Source organism: Lissotriton helveticus, chromosome 2_1 (assembly GCF_964261635.1).
Source record: "Lissotriton helveticus chromosome 2_1, aLisHel1.1, whole genome shotgun sequence".
NCBI lineage: Eukaryota > Metazoa > Chordata > Amphibia > Caudata > Salamandridae > Lissotriton > Lissotriton helveticus.
In genome coordinates, this window is record NC_136059.1 from 769541722 (window position 1) to 769560439 (window position 18718).

Genomic DNA, 18718 nt, shown 5'->3' on the forward strand with positions numbered 1-18718 from the left:
ATACCTGGTTGATGACTGGAGTGGAAAATGTTTATTGTGATCCTTATCAGCTCTTTTCCTTATTTAAGTTGATAAAATGTGTACTGCTGCTCTGTGTTCAGGGATGTGGTATTTTTAAACCATACTACTTATGTTTTGTAAAGATTTAAGCAATGGACATTGAACGAGTCCCTTCTCGCCCCTGTAGTCATGTGCTTAACATTTCAGGTAAAAACGCTAATTGATTTCTGAATAATGAGTATAAAAGTGTCAAGGTAATAACAATGTTGTTCTGCTGACATTTCACATGCTTTACTTAATCTTGCATTCCCTATGAGGGTTTGCTTTTTCCAGGATGTTGTTACTTTTGTTTTCAAGCAGCATATTACTCTAGTGCATAATTTGAATTGAGTTGTAGCCAGGTATTAAGGCAGTGCTAGTTTCTATCTGTGGGACAGTATGGTGCTCAGTGGGGGAAAAGATGTGACACTATGGCCAGAGCTGCCGAATTTAGTACTAGGGAACCAGGTGTAGCTTTTATGACCAGTCCACCAGACCACTCTCCTGAGGAAGCACATTCCCATGCTAGACCGTAGAAACCCTAGCTAGACCTTAGAAACCCTGGTGTCAGCACCTTGAAGGACTGTCCACCACAATCAATACTGAAGTTTACCTCCAGTCTTCTTGAAGGCAGGCTTATGAAGCTGCATACCCTAGAGCAATAGTGACTCTGTCACTGAAGTCACAGGTCCCTTGAGGCCAGTCCACCTAACTCATTGGTACCTCCATTGGCCTTGTTTCAGCAGGAGTATTGCAACTCACCAGGGATCGGCAATGCAGGATGGCCTTCACTTCTGCACTGAGATCTCCCTCTCTTGCTTTTCCACAGACTCTAAAGAGGAGGTGGGCATTCTTCTGTCCATGTTGAAACCTGGCTTTCCCAATGACTCGTGCTGTGTGAGAATATTACAAGGAACTTCTACTGCCAGTGTGTAGGAAATTGCCAATATTATCAATGCATGGTTCACAGCTGGACTTGTCCCCAAAGTTTGGAAATCCAGTGTTGTTAGCCCTCTGCCTTCAAAAGATGGTTTGGATGTTCCAAATGTTTATAACTATGATCTCATGCTGTCACCCACTTCGGAAAAAAAAGACAAAGCAAATAATGTCTGAACAACTTACCAACAATCTTGAAGAATCCGATGCTCTGGACACTCCTCTGTGAGTCATTGTCCAAGTAGATAGATGGGATCATTCATGGCTTTGGTACTTAATGAGTTGCTTCATTAATAATTGTTTGAGACAATGTGGCTTAGCGAGGCTGATCCTACTAGCTCTTGAATTTGACACAATCGTCCAATGTATCATCATTGAAAGGTGTGCTGATGTGGATCTCTCTAGAACCACATCAACCAGATTTAGAATTTTTTTGTTTTTTCCACCCATTTTTAGTTTTTTCCTCTGTTTCATTGTAGTTGCCAGGTCGTCTGCTATGGTGCCTCACTAGATTTTTCTCTCCCCCCTATGGGTTTCTTTGTTTATTTAAGCTCTTCGTCTTATTAGATTTTTTAAAATGTATTTATTACTTTCGCTCAATCATGTCGGAGGATGGTGATGAAGTTAAAGATTTGGCTAGCCAATTATACCTAGCTGTCCTACTTCATACCTACCTAACACACCTACCAACCCCAACTACCAACCACACTCTCCTAATATACCTATTCTTCTTACTATACATCCCATACCTAGCATATCTACCTAACATGCCTACATAGCATACCTACCATAATAACATACCTACCTAACATTCCATACCTAACCTGCAATACCTAACTTTACTCACCTACCATAACTACCAGTTTGTAATACTTAACTTACAATACCAAACCTACAATATCTATCTTATTTACTATTATACCTAACACATGGTATCTATTGCACTACCATAGACCTTTCTGACCATACCCACCATATTTAACTTACTATACCTGACCTACCTTCACCTCGGTAACCAGTATGTCTTATGCCTGCCCAGAGGTGATGGTTTTTTAAAAAAAGGGCAATTTATATTTATGTTGACTATGACAACATTGAAGGATAATCCATCAAATACTTCCCTATTAAATATCCCAATCCTCTCTTATCCTGCAAATAATGAAATCATGTGATTATACTTCTCATATACAAATCTTTTGCATTATACCACATACTATAACACAGCATCTTAAACATTAACAGGTACCTAGCACACTACTTTGCAAACACTCACATTGCCTTTTACAATATTATAAAAACGACAACATACCATAACTCCCATAATGGGTATTCTCTTGCTCAAAACATTAATAGACATATTAAGCCACAGTTTTATTAATCTCAACACTTAAAAAAGACTGCAAACATATTTTGAAAATAAATAAAAAACAAAGACCTCAGCTAACACATTTTTACTTCCACTAATCTCTTTCTGCGTTACTAATTATACAACTGTACAACCACAAGATTTGCATTATTAAACGGAACAAATGCATACCTAAATATTAACAATTTTAAAATGTTCATCTGCTTTCTATTCCCCTTGAAAGTCTTACAACGAAGAAAATATATGTATTATTATGGTTAAAATATATTTTGCTGCACTTAAATTAGCTTCACTAACAGTTGACAGAGGACTAAGGGCTTGCAATGGACGTACTACTTCTGATCCAAAAAGAGCATCTACATTTAAGAGAGGATCCCATACTAGTGCCATTGATTATGTCCTCCTAGAAGCATGATTATGATCACTCCTGGTTCATATGAAAGTGTACTTACGTCCAGATAGTGATCATAATTCTCTGAACTCAATATTAACTGGGGAATCCCTGAAAAGAAAAAAAGAATGTATGTCATACAATAGTACCGGAACCAATTGTAGCTAATAATCGCAGTTAAGATTCATGCCCAAATGTCTTGTCCAACCAAAAACTGTATTCACAGATATATGGTTTGTCTGTTGCCTTTTTAACAAATTATGGTGGGTCAAGAGAAGCAGATATTCCCATATTAGGTACACACAATTCATTTTTAATGACATTCAGAAGATGTTTACAAAGAGGTGGCCCATATGAAACCAAACTTGGCCAAATAAGTTAAGTTGTTTGACCATGCCTGTAAACAGACAAGGTGCTCTTTGAGATCGGCTGTCATGGATGGAGACAAGATTTTAATTGCTGAAGCTAGGCATAATTATAACGCTTTTTGAGCTTAGGCAAAAGGAATTTGGACGACAAAATTTGGCAAGACATGCTTGCTGCTGTTAAAATTAATTATACATCAGACTTTTTGGTGCAGAGTAGCCAAGTCTTGGTCATAAAAAGTGAAAACCTATCTCTATCACATTTCATCTGAAAGATGGGTGTCTAACGTCTCTGAATTATAACAGTAACAATTTAGGGATTAAGGCAAAACCGCCTGCACCACTATTAGAATACCACGCTTAAGTCTGTACAGAAGGTGCTAGTACCAGGAGCGTAATCCCTATACGGCCTAACAGGAAATAGAGAGAGACCTACTCCCTTAACAACATACACACAAAATATTTTAGTTAGCAAGTAGACCAATCCATATTACTAATACAAAAAATCAGTGAGTTAATTATTCACGATGCTTAGGACCAGTTTCATATGATATTATCAACTGGCTCATAGCCTTTATCATAAAAAATATATTGTAACAGAGAAATCCCTCATCTTTAAAAAAAAATACACTCAACCAGATTTTTATCTAGCACTGTAGTTTGTTTTTAAAACACGCTTTTATGAAAAGTTATCATATTCCAAAGGGCTCGCATTGGACAAACTCTATATAAGTAACATGTAGTCTTATGCCAAAGTGACAGATTATACCCCATGATTTAACCATAAAGCCTTACATTGTGGAAGCTTACTTAGTCAAAACACCTTCTTATCCTGATCACACAAGTTCATCTCATCTGTGCATAACTAATCTTGGAACAGTTGTCACCAAACATCCACAAACATAATTCAACTCTCCGCTAATTCAATCATTCATTGGATCCAAAAATATCTTGTCACCCTGATAGGTTTGGCAACAGCTTATAATGATTCCACTGTCTCATACTTTCCAAATAGCCTCTAGACAGACCCACAGGAAGTGATGATATTCATTATTGATATTTATTCCCTGATTGACAGACCTCAGTCTACAGATCCAACGTGATTCCCTTTGTCTTAAAAATATTGTCCTGTCCCCGCCCCTTGGATTCATCTCTACATGATCAATAGCATGAAATCTGATCTCCTTATGTTCAGGATGGCATTCCGAAATGTGTTGTGCCACAGGGCTACGCATGTCGCAGTGCTTGATATTTTTAACATGCTCTTGTATCCTTGTTTTCAAGTTCCTGATGCTACTACCTACATATATCAGTTTGCAATGACAAATAATCACATACACTAAACGTCTTAATTTTGTTTATGCCATATCTACAGATGGAACAATTGCCACACGTGAAAAAACCAAGTGGCTTTTCTGGCATCCAAGTATTTGTAGGAGTCTCTGGAGGTTTTATGTAGCTGGGGCTGATTAGATTTTGTATTGTGGTGCATTTCTTATATACAACCCTAGGTTGTTGAGGCACAATATCCTGTGGGATTGTATCTGACTTGAGAAGGTGCCAATTTTTTCTAAGTATATTATAGACATGGCTACTGTACAGACCATATTCAGTCACAAAAATGCACTGATTCTGATAGTCATTATCTTTTCTGTTAGTCTGTCTAATCAAAGTATCACTCCTTTAATTTTTCCTGATTTTGTTCTCAGCTTTTCGGATGTCAGTAGGATCATGGCCCCTGATTTCGAAATCCCTCATGACCTTTTTTATGCTTTTTTCAAAATTGCATTCTTCACTGCATTTCCGGCGAACACGCACCATTTCTACAAAAGGAATGGCAGCGATGGTGTTCTTGGGATGACAGCTTGCCACGTGCAGAACACTGTTGCACGAAGTGGGCTTTTTATATATATACATACGTAGTTTTTTAAGACGCACAAATTTACCTTTAAGTCCATCCGTTTTTGCTGATGGACGGGCAACACTCTTATCTGAATTAAAAAGGTCACCAAGGAGTTCCTATCTGTTATCCTCAAAATTCATGATTTGCCTCACGTTCTAAATACCCTCAATATTCTCAATAGTAAAATGATTACTGGAGTGTGCAATGCTGCCCACACAATACAACAGCAACAATTTAGGGATTAAGGCAAAACTGCCTGCACCACTATTATAAAATACCACACTTAAGTCTGTACAGAAGGTGCTAGTACCAGGAGCGTAATCCCTATACGGTCCTAACAGGGAATAGAGAGAGCCCTACTCCCTTAACAACATACACACAACATTTGGTCTGCACCCTTCAAGAGTTCAATTTATTGTTTGAATTTTGCAAAATAATGATCTTAGTAAGTACAAAGTATTTAATTGTTTTCCCAAAGAAACAGCAAACGAAGGATCTTTACTTCAATTCAGTTCATTATTCAGGTTTTCTTTTTTAAAAGGGCAGAAAGCCAGATAGCCAACGCGTTTCGTCTGTTACCAGACTTCTTCAGGGCTATACAAAATACAAAAAACATATATTTTACAAAGTGCTATTTACAAACAAATAAAGAGCAATTCATCTAAAATCAAAGAACCAGTGATAGTAAAATTGTTTTTACTTCTATTTAAGATTTTTTGGGAAAACATTCTAAAGAGACATTTATGTCATTGTAGACCTCAACCATTATGTTTTTGAAATAATAAGTTCAGAGAGGTACTTGAAACTATACATAGTGACAATATTTCACATATTCTCATGATGTCTATATCGTTTATTCGAGACAGTTATTCTTCCCTAGAATGGAATTAATATTAAATTCAGAATCGTCCAACGAGCTTTTACAATTTCCATAATTATATAAGAGAAAGGGTTGATTTTATATACCTAGATAAACTGTATCACAATAATTTTTCAAGTACAATTCATGCCGATGGTTGTTTAACAATCTGTTGATATAATAATCCTCATTATTATGTGCATACAAGATAAATAATTACGTCATCATGCTTTAACTTCCTTAGAAAACAGGGAGTACACCTACCAAAATAATATTCCTTAAGTTGTACAATACTAAAACAATTCTAAACTATACGCAGTTTTTTTTTTCTTCTTTCTCTTACCAACGAACCTATTCAAAATTAAATTTCCGATAGTCCATGTTCTTTGTCAAGGTTTGACATCTCCAAAATATCAATAAAAGCAAACATCAGATTTTTTTACTTTACATAACTTATGCGATGTGCTTGTTATTACTATACAATATATATATTTTTTTGCCACTAGCTTACTATATATGTATTTTTCTTCTTGATTCCTGACCAAATGAAATGCTATATGTCTGTTTGATTTACACTATGTATTGTGTTGTTACACAATTTTTAATTGTGTTGTTTTTATAATATTATTAAATCGAATGCTTTTTTATATATTTATTATTCTTGGTTTCATTAATTTGCTCTCCCTTACTTGTTTGTGTTGATAATCATTTAAGATGGCCTAGGAGGGGGGGAGGAGCCAAGATGGCGACCGGAGCGGTCGTGTAGGCTCCCGGCTCCGCCAGCCCTTGAGCCCCGTCGAGCTATCCTGCCTACCATCCTGCCCGACCCATCGACTGCTCTGACGGGGGCGAAGTGCTGCTATCGCCCGTGTTCCTCCGGACTCTCAGCTCGTCCGGAAGGCTTAGATAACCTGGTGCCCGTCCCGACGCCATTGCCCCAGCGCTCCTCGCCGCTCAATACTGGACCTCGGCATAGCGGGGACGAGCAACCTGCCTGCAGAGCGCCCGCACCCTGACAGAGGCAGCTCTCCCTGGAACGTGGTCAACGGCGTCCCGAGTGCCGCGGAGCGCTACACATTGCGATCGGCACGCGACTGCAGGGACGACCACATGGCACTCCGGCTCCTTTGTTTCGTGCTGAGAGGGGACGACTCGACTCCATTGCGGGACTCACCCGAATCTGGCTGACCGCCCGTTTGCCCTAACTGCCTGAACCTGCTGACGGGGGCTCCTCACTGGCGACGCTATATTTTAACTCGCAGCAGTGGGAGACGGAGCAACTGCGGCCCCGTGTCGCACCCCCCAGGCTCCTGTGACTGGCTTGTGGTGCGCCATGGATGTCCCCGCTGACCCGTGGGACGGGGATGGCCATCCGCCATTGCCCCTTGCTTGTGATACCGTTGCTGTGCCGGGGATCGCCTTGCCTGCACCCACCGGTGTTGTGGGCGGTGGGGGCGCGCCGCCTACTCTGTCCTATGGAGATGTCCTGTTGGCCCTGTGTGAACTGCGGGCGACGCTACTGCGAGACTCCCAGGGGCTAAGTGACACGCTCGACGACATTGCCTTGGACCTGGTGCAGATTCGGAAGGGCTGCTCTCGTCAACCACTGATCGCTCCCCTGATGGTTCCTGCTAATGACACTGTGTTGCCGAGTATTTCCAGTTGGACTGAGTTTCGTTCTGCCATGACTGGCGTTTGCGGACGATCGCACACCGACTCTGCCTGTGATACATTGTTCCCACATTCGGCTGCGGCTTCATCACCTTCGCTGTTATTCCCGGAGATGGGACTGCTGTCTATTCTACTCCTGGCCCCCTCGAAAACTATTTCATCAGAGCCTCCGCCTTTCCCCCTGTTGTATCTGGTTTCTCTGAGTAATTTTGTGACTCTTTTTATTGTGACCGATACATTCGTGGATGTGTGGCGCCGTCCATTTTGTATTCGTGAGTCTACCCCCTCCTTTTTATTTCCATCTTGTTCCTTTGTTGTGGAGGGGATCGACACTCATGGAGGGTTGTGTACTGGAGGGCGTCCGAAATCGGGCCAGGGTTAGGCAGTCTCTTTGCTGTACTGTTCTCTTACCTGATGGGGGTTGGGTTTGGGATGTTGTGTGGGGGCTGTATGACCGCACGCGGAGCGCGACTTGATTTTCCAGCTGGTTGGATGTTATTGGTTATGGCTCAGCTCTCGCTCACGGTGCATCCATTCTACCATAGCACTCTTGTCTACGGCGTAGTCGGCGCTACAACGGCTATCCTGGTACCTAGTGAGCCGCCGGCTCTGTTGACTTTGTTTTGGGTGCCTGACTTGCCAGCACTGTTCGGTGGGGCGGGGGGTTGCCTGTAAAGGGTGGCGTCCATTTTATTTCTCTTTGTCTCTGCACTGCCTGGGGCGGCCATCTTAGTCTTTGTTCTGGCTGGGGCGGGTCTCGGGCGGGTACCATGGTGTGGTGATCGTTTGCGACTTATGTAGAGCTACGGGGTTCCGGGTGTTAACTTGCATTGGCCTATTTGCTGTGGTTCATAACTGTGGCGCCTTTTTGGCGCGTATCAACGCTCCAGCTCCTCACATCTATTTTGCTTCTTGTCTATCCTGACACTTTCGACTGTGATTTGGAGCTGCTCATATCCTGTTGTCTGCTCTACACGTGGGGTGGTGATTTATGGGTCCGATTCACGCTCTTGGTATACCGCATTTGTTCCCCCCTTGTTTTTTTTTTTGGCCTTTGTCTTTTTAGATTCTAATGGCGTAAGGGTCCCTATTGGCTGGGTGTCCGGGAGATCTGTTATTGTATTGGCTCCTCCCCACCTTCTTTAATGGGAGATCTGGGACTGTCCTTCCTTGCTCCCTTTATCACCTGTGAAGGTTTTTCTTTGCCTTTTCTCCTCTTCATGAGTGAGAATCTTTATTTCTTTTCGTTTCCTTTCTTTCTCTTCTCTATATTTCGGGTTCTTTAAAGGGCGACAGGCACTTTACCGGGGGGGGGTAGGCCGTAGCCTCCGGATTGTTGTAGGGTGGGGGGGTGGATTTAGTTTTTCTTCTTAGTTTCTATGGGCCTTGTTTTTTCTACCATTTCTGCGCTTTCTTGTTCTTTTTCTGCTCTGGGTCTGACAAGGGATTAGTGGGGAGTGGGTGGCACTGTAGGTGATGCGTAAATGTGTACTGATACTCCTGCTGTTTTGCATTATACTGCCATATTGTGGGGTGTTTATCTCTATTGTTGTTCTTAATTATGCTGCCTACCCATGTTGTGAAGCTAATGTATGGACTCAGCTCTTCTCGAATCTATTCTTTACTGACTTCTATTTAGATCAAATTTAAAAATTTAAACCTCATTGCTCCTTTCCTTGGCGACATATTCCCATATAGTGTAACTGCTACTAATTGATGCTATATTGTCTGATGCCGCTGGGGAACCGCATTGCTTACATTTGTGCCTACAGTATCGTGGCCGGCCTGCTGGTTGTAGGCCCGTATTTGTTCTCCTTCTCAAGCACAATAAAGGTTTTAAAAAAAAAAAAAAAAAAAAAAAAAAAAAGATGGCCTAGGAATTGTTTTTAACTTCATTTATTACAATATCATATACATTTTATTTAAAGAGAAATTAATTAAGGAAAATTTCACAGGAAATTGATATCCCAAGGGCCAAACACAGGTAAAAGTCCTAACACGACAGTAGGGACCTCCTAATTCCCACAGTAGGGGCCACTAATACGGAGTAGATATACTAGCTATGCCTTAGTACTCAATTGTTTGCGTTCTTTTTTTTGAATAAGAAGCCTCCAGTAATTTGACAGTTCATTCACTCTTAGTATTTTCAGGCAAATGGTAAACACTAAACACGAGATAAAATTCATATGACATTTAAACAAAAAGTTTAATTTAAAACGTCATTTATATAGTCCAAAACTCTACACAATACAGATAATCCCTTGCATAGAGTCTAGCCCCTATATCCACTATTGGTTTAAGTTGGTTCCACAAATGTAGACAGACGTGCATTAAAGTAAGACTCACAACGAGTATTCGAGCAAACATGGCTGCCATCTTTAAAAAAACGATCTAGTGGTGGTTGGATAGATGCACAGCTCGGGAATTAGTAAAATATCTAAACAAGTTATAAGAGTTTCTGGTGCACCGGAAGGTAACGTCGAGGGTCCCACGACGTCTATACTATAATGAGGTAGTGAGACTAGACAAGGTCTGGAATCATCCCTAACGAGCACACAATTAGTTGTCTTCTGAATAAGGAAGACTTCCGCTTGAGGTCTTGAGTTGAAAAATTCACATTAGAACAAGTTATCTTGATGATTTTTTTCCGCAAACAACTTTATATCATCAGGCAATGTCCGTTTCGAAATTACCAATGCATTTCGGGCATTTAATTCATGCCCTTCATCAGGGAGACGACACTACAAAAAATACATTGTGAATAACCATTAATGTGCGGTATAAAAACGGATAAACAAACATTTTAAAGAAACATGTGGAAAAAACTTGCACTTTAAATAACATGTTATTTAAAGTGCAAGTTTTTTCCACATGTTTCTTTAAAATGCATTGGTAATTTCGAAACGGACATTGCCTGATGATATAAAGTTGTTTGCGGAAAAAAATCATCAAGATAACTTGTTTTAATGTGAATTTTTCAACTTTAACGACAAGATGAAATAAAATGAACATTTAACAAAGACCTCAAGCGGAAGTCTTCCTTATTCAGAAGACAACTAATTGTGTGCTCGTTAGGGATGATTCCAGACCTTGTCTAGTCTCACTACCTCATCTTTAAAAAAACAACATAACATAATCCTCATCCCCACTGCAGATATGCGTAAAAGTGTAAAGCCATTACTATCTACTATTCTGCCTGTATGGCTTCAAAAGTACGCTGTCTTCATAATAATTATTCTCTACAACTTATTGACTAATGATCTAAGGTTGTCCATAAGAATAGCATTACCGCCCCCTCCGGGAAACACTCACATAAGTTTGAGATTATCCACGGCATCCATTTTGAAAGGACTCCGTGTTGCATCAAAAGAACCCCCGGATACTGCCAACATTAGTAGTTACTTTTCCCAACTACTCACAAAAGGTTACCGGGACAGATGGCGATGTGGCATCGACAAAATTATGAGAATCAAAGTGAAATTCTCGTAATAACCGACCTAGCATTATAACATACTGCCTTGCTGCCCCTACTCAGCGCAAATAGGCGTAGTCACAGTCACAGTGTGGTCGTCTGGTTCGCCCATTTAAACAAAAAAAGCCGGTGTATTTATAGGAGTATCACAGTCAATTAGTGAGCTAATTAATCAATATTCCCACTAGTTTAGATCTTATCAGTCGCATTCAAATGACGTATTATTTACTTCCAAAATGGCGCCATTTTGGAATGGTGAATATATTGATAAAAAGACAAGATGAAGTCATGGATTGCAATCTTGAAAGCTCCCATCTCTATGTGCTTGTCACACACAGAACTGTTAATTTGTCATGAACGAAAAGTAGGTCAAGTTCCCACTAATATAATTCCCGTACAACGAGATCAAATGACTTGTTATTTACATCCCAGACAGGGGCCGATTATAATCTTGTTAAGCACATCACAAAATACTTCTCAACAGACCAAACAGTCCTTTTAGCGGCACCATGTACTATCTCATTTTTCGGAGATAAACGAAGGGTCAAGTTCCCACTGACGTAATTCCCGTGCGACGCGGTCTAATGAGACATTATTCAAATCCAAATTGGGCGCAATTTTAAAGTACTAAATACCAAGTTAAACACAGTACATGCTAGCCAATTTATCGTCATGATCAACAACATCCCAATTTTTTAGTTAGCAAGTAGACCAATCCATATTACTAATACAAAAAATCAGTGAGTTTATTATTCACGATCCTTAGGATCAGTTTCATATGATATTATCTACTGGCTCATAGCCTTTATCATGAAAAATATATCGTAACAGAGAAAGCCCTCATCTTTAAAAATAATACACTCAACCAGATTTTTATCTAGCAGTGTAGTTTGTTTTTAAAACACACTTTTATGAAAAGTTATCATATTCCAAAGGGCTCACTGTGGACAAACTCTATATAAGTAACATGTAGTTTTATGCCAAAGTGACAGATTATACCCCATGGTTTAACCATAAAGCCTTACATTGTGGAAGCTTACTTAGTCAAAACACTTTCTTATCCTGATCACACAAGTTCATCTCATCTGTGCATAACTAATCTTGGAACAGTTGTCACCAAACATCCACAAACATAATTCAACTCTCCGCTAATTCAATCATTCATTGGATCCAAAAATATCTTGTCACCCTGATAGGTTTGACAGCAGCTTATAATGATTCCACTGTCTCATACTTTCCAAATAGCCTCAAGACAGACCTACAGGAAGTGATGATATTCATTATTGATATTTATTCCCTGATTGACAGACCTCAGTTTACAGATCCAACATGATTCCCTTTGTCTTAAAAATAGTGTCATGTCCCCGCCCCTTGGATTCATCTCTACATGATCAATAGCATGAAATCTGATCTCCTTATGTTCAGGATGGCATTCCGAAATGTGGTGTGCCACAGGGCTACATATGTCGCAGTGCTTGATATTTCTAACATGCTCTTGTATCCTTGTTTTCAAGTTCCTGATGCTACTACCTACATATATCATTTTGCAATGACAAATAATCACATACACTACGTGAGTAGTATTACAATTAATGAAACCCTTAATTTAATAATTTTTGGGTCCATTGTATTTAAACGTCTTGATTTGGTTTATGTCATATCTACAGATGGAACAATTGCCACACGTGAAAAAACAAGTGGCTTTTCTGGCATCCAAGTATTTGTAGGAGTCTCTGGAGGTTTTATGTAGCTGGGGCTGATTAGATGCTTTATTGTGGTGCATTTCTTATATACAACCCTAGGTTGTTTAGGCACAATATCCTGTGGGTTTGTATCTGACTTGAGAAGGTGCCAATTTTTTCTAAGTATATTATAGACATGGCTACTGTACAGACCATATTCAGTCACAAAAATGCACTGATTCTGATAGTCATTATCTTTTCTGTTCATCTGTCTAATCAAAGTATCACTCCTTTAATTTTTCCTGATTTTGTTCCCAGCTTTTCGATTGTCAGTAGGATCATAGCACCTGATTTCGAAATCCCTCATGACCTCTTTTATGCTTTTTTCAAAATTGCATTCCTCACTGCAATTCCGGCGAACACGCACCATTTCTCCAAAAGGAATGGCAGCGATGGTGTTCTTGGGATGACAGCTTGCCGCGTGCAAAACACTGTTGCACAAAGTGGGCTTTTTATACATATCACTATGGATCATACCATCCTTAGCATTTAGCAACGATTTCTTTTGTAGAGCTGTTAAACATCAATTTAATATTGCAATCATTTGAATTCAGATAGCTAAGATACTCATTAAGAGCATCCACACTACCCTTCCAAATTAAAAAAATATTGTCAATATAACAAACGTAAAAAAGGATGTGATCAATCCAGGTTTCTGCGCCACGGCCCCAGGCATGCTCCATCTCATACAAACCCATAAATAGGTTTGCATAAGATGGAGCAAACCTGGAACCCATTGCCATACCACGTCTCTGCATGAACCATTTGCCCTCATGCAGAAACACATTTTGAGTCAAAATTAATTCAGACATGGACAACAGCATATTGCTGTGGTCCAAATGACACAGATAATGTTTTAAAGATTTGAATCTATTGTCAAGTTCAATACACGTATAAAGAATTTCCACGTCCATCGTTACAAACGTGAAAGTTCCATCTTCCCATGTCACATTCTCTAGTTTGCACAAGAATTCCTGGCTATCTTTAAGGTAAGAGGGCAAGTTTTGGATAAGCGGTTGAAGAAAAGAGTCCACATATTTTGCCAGATGTTCTGTGGGAACCCGATTCCCTGATATAATTGGCCTCCCTGGAGGGAAAGTACCACCCTTATGCACTTTAGGCAGTACATCGATACATGGAAATCGTGAGTTATTAGACATTAGATATTTAGACTCAGAGTCGGATATAAGACCGGATTCCTGCCACTCAATTAATCTTTTATTAATATTGTTTTCGATGGACTTGATAGGATTAGATTGTAGTCTCACATAACAGTAAGTTTGATTTAACTGCCTAGAGATTTAATTCATATAGTCCTTAGCATTCATTATGTCAATGTTTCCACCCTTGTCAGCCTCACGGATGACAAGGGAGGGATCATCACGTATCGAATTGAGTAAAAATCGGAACGTCTTACAAATATTTTGAGGATGTTTGCACCTAGTATTTGCATAGTGAGTATCCTCTAATTTGTACAGATCTTGAGTCACTTTAAATGCAAAATCATCAATAACAGTGTTAGTGCTACATGGTGGCATAAATGTAGACCTATTTTTCAAACCACTATCAATAGTTGTATCCTCACAAACATCAAGTCCCCGTGCAAATTCAACCAAATCACCCATCTCACCCTGATCATCTAGTGTGGCAATTAAGTGAGAGGTATCAATATCAGAGATAGTAAAATCAGAAAGACACTTTGTTTTATGAACAGGTAAGCAAACATTTGGTTGTTCAGCAAAAATCTTTTTTAATTTCAGTTTGCATGTAAAATGGAACAGATCCAAATGTACATTGTCCAAAGACTGTTTGTTCGTTATACAGAAATTCAAACCTTTGCATAAGATAGCAGTCTCTTGTGCATCATATTCCCTTGATGATAAGTTAATAACATTTACATAATTAAGTCCAACATCCACATCTACACTATGCACACCGTGGCTCACAATTTCAGGGTCTGATACCACTTGTAGTTTATGAGCTTTGCCTTGGTGACTGATCTTGTATTTCTTGCCACCCCTCCTGATTCTTTGCCTAGGTTCTTTATTTTGTTCCCTAGACGGTATCGTTGGACTTTCCGTAAAAAAGTCAGGAGCTTGATTAAGGACCGGGGTGGTAGAGCTGGTGCCCTCTCCAGGGTCACTATCTACAGAAGATACAAACGATACTGAAGTACTACTTGATAATGTACTTGGACCTCTGCTCTCAACCATAGGGGCTGTGGTATTTTTTGCAACTATGTCATCGTATTTACGCGCAAACGTAAATATACGTCCTCTTTCAAAATCATTTCGATCTCTCTCAATTTTTTGTTTCTTTTTCCCTTTCAAATACAATTGATAAGAGGCTAATTCCTTTTTTTGAAAATTTCATAATTTTTCAATGTTGTTTCAGGCAGATTTATCTCATCAATGTATTTTTCCAGGGCCAAAATCTCTTCCCTGATCTTCTTATCCCTTCTCTTTGCATTACGTATTAAGATATCCATCATTTTGTATGATACAAAATGCAGGCCTTCCTCCCATTCTCAAAATTGGGGAAAATCGGCATCCGTAATCCTCTAGGGATCCGTTTGTTCTCTAAGTATTTTTTCAATGTAGCCCCGTCCTACCATTTAGCCATCTCTTGTTTGCGTAGTTTTTCAAGATGCACAAATTTACCTTTAAGTCCATCCGTTTTTGCTGATGGCACTGATGGACGGGCAACACTCTTATCTGAATAAAAAAGGTCACCAAGGAGTTCCTCTCTGTTATCCTCAAAATTCATGATTTGCCTCACGTTCTACATACCCTCAATATTTGAAATAGTAAAGTGATTCCTGAAGTGTGAAATGCTGCCCACACAATACAACAGCAACTATTTAGGGATTAAGGCAAAACCGCCTGCACCACTATTATAAAATACCACACTTAAGTCTGTACAGATGGTGCTAGTACCAGGAGCGTAATCCCTATACGGTCCTAACAGGGAATAGAGAGAGCCCTACTCCCTTAACAACATACACACAACATTTGGTCTGCACCCTTCAAGAGTTCAATTTATTGTTTGAATTTTGCAAAATAATGATCTTAGTAAGTACAAAGTATTTAATTGTTTTCCCTAAAAAACAGCAAACGAAGGATCTTGGCTTCAACTCAGTTCTTTATTCAGTTTTTCTTCAGTTTGCCTGGGGCCGTGGCGCAGAAACCTGGATTGATCACATTCTTTTTTACGTTCGTTCTATTGACAATATTTCTTTTAATTTGGAAGGGTAGTGTGGATGCTCTTAATAAGTATCTTAGCTATCTGAATTCAAATGATCGCAATATTGAATTGGCGTTTAACAGCTCTACAAAATAAATTGTTTTTCTGGATCTCAGACTATATGCTAAGGATGGTATGATCCATAGTGATATGTATAAAAAGCCCACTTCGTGCAACAGTGTTCTCCACGTGGCAAGCTGTCATCCTAAGAACACCATCGCTGCCATTCCTTTTGGAGAAATGGTGCGTGTTCGCCGGAATTGCAGTGAGGAATGCAATTTTGAAAAAAGCATAAAAAAGGTCATGAGTGATTTCGAAATCAGGGGCTATGATCCTACTGACATCCGAAAAGCTGAGAACAAAATCAGGAAAAAGAAAAAGAGTGATACTTTGATTAGACAGACGAACAGAAAAGATAATGACTATCAGAATCAGTGCATTTTTGTGACTGAATATGGTCTGTACAGTAGCCATGTCTATAATATACTTAGAAAAAATTGGCACCTTCTCAAGTCAGATACAATCCCACAGGATATTGTGCCTAAACAACCTAGCGTTGTATATAAGAAAGGCACCACAATAAAAAATCTAATCTGCCCCAGCTACTTAAACCTCCAGAGACTCATACAAATACTTGGATGCCAGAAAAGCCACTTGCTTTTTTCACGTGTGACAATTGTTCCATCTGTAGATATGGCATAAACAAAATCAAGACGTTTCGATACAATGGACCAAAAATTATTCAATTAAGGGTTTCATTAATTGTAATACTACTCACGTAGTGTATGTGATTATTTGTCATTGCAAAATGATATATGTAGGTAGTGGCATCAGGAACTTGAAAACAAGGATACAAGAGCATGTTAGAAATATCAAGCACTGCGACATACGTAGACCTGTGGCACAACACATTTCGGAATGCCATCCTGAACATAAGGAGATCAGATTTCATGCTATTGATCATGTAGAGATGAATCCAAGGGGCGGGGACAGGACACTATTTTTAAGACAAAGGGAATCACGTTGGATCTGTAGACTAAGGTCTGTCAATCACGGAGTAAATATCAATAATGAATATCATCACTTCCTGTAGGTCTGTCTAGAGGCTATTTGGAAAGTATGAGACAGTTGAATCATTATAAGCTGTTGCCAAACCTATCAGGGTGACAAGATATTTTTGGATCTAATGAATGATTGAATTAGTGGAGAGTTGAATTATGTTTGTGGATGTTTGGTGACAACTGTTCCAAGATTAGTTATGCACAGATGAGATGAACTTGTGTGATCAGGATAAGAAGGTGTTTTGACTAAGTAAGCTTCCACAATGTAAGGCTTTATGGTTAAATCATGGGATATAATCTGTCACTTTGGCATAAGACTACATGTTACTTATATAGAGTTTGTCCAATGCGAGCCCTTTGGAGTATGATAACCTTTCATAAAAGTGTGTTTGAAAAACAAACTGCACTGCTAGATAAAAATCTGGTTGAGTGTATTTTTTTTAAAGATGAGGGATTTCTCTGTTACAATATATTTTTTATGATAAAATCTATGAGCCAGTTGCTAATATCATATGAAACTGGTCCTAAGCATCGTGAATAATAAGCTCACTGATTTTTGTATTATTAATATGGATTGGTCTACTTGCTAACTAAAAAATTGGGATGTTGTTTATTTATTTATTTATTATAAAGTTTTGTATAGCGCGAACAAGACCCGTGGGTATCAGAGCGCTTAACATAGAAGAGGTAAAAGATTAACAAATATATTAACAGTTATAAGAATAACAGATATGAGGTAGATGATATATATTCATAACACATGTGCAGTTAGCGTTAATAGTAAGTTGCGGCTAAATTTATATCATAAGCAATATATATACACATAGATGAGGTAGATCGTTATAAGTTCATGAGGGATGCAGTTATAAGGTTCGGTAAAGATATCGTTTAGTGATATATTTTAGGTCGGTCTCACATCCTAGAATTAGCGATCATTATATTACTGACTATGCTTCCCTTTCTGATGTCATAAATGTTCTGTATTAGGGCAGTGATAGATCAAAGCAGTGATCAATGATCTTCTCTATGTAATGTATTTATTCATCAGAAGGCTCCTCACTTCCCGATTGAATGTTGCCAAATTCTGGATCTTCCTAATGTTTGGAGGGAGTGAGTTCCAGATTCTGGGTGCAGCTCCTGAGAACGCTCTGTCATAGGTTTTTTTCTTTCGGAAAATGGCTGGCCGTAATAGCAACTCCTCAGCACTCCTAGCTGGTCAGTTACCACCGGACAGCTGAATTTTCTTGGCTAGGTATCTTGGAGTGTTGTAGTGGAGAGCTTTATGTGTGATACATGCTATCTTCATTTGGATTCTGGCTTCATAAGGTAGCCAGTTTAAAGCTTTCAAGTGCGGGGATATATGATCATATTTCCTAGATCCGGTGATAAGTCTTGCCGCAGCGTTAAGGCAGGCTTTTAGTGGTGCTGTGGACGTTTTTGGTAGGCCAGCTAAGGTGGTGCAGCCATATTCAATCCTCGAGATAACTAAGGATTGGATTGGCAGTTTGAGATCCGCCTCTGAGATGAATGGTTTCAATTTTCTTAAGTAGTTCAGGTGGAAGCGGGCATTTTTAGCCATTGAATTAATGTGGGCTTTCATGTCCAGATTCTCGTCTAAGGTGATTCCTAGCGATTTAGCTGAGTTGACTAGGGTTGGGGTGCAATTTAGC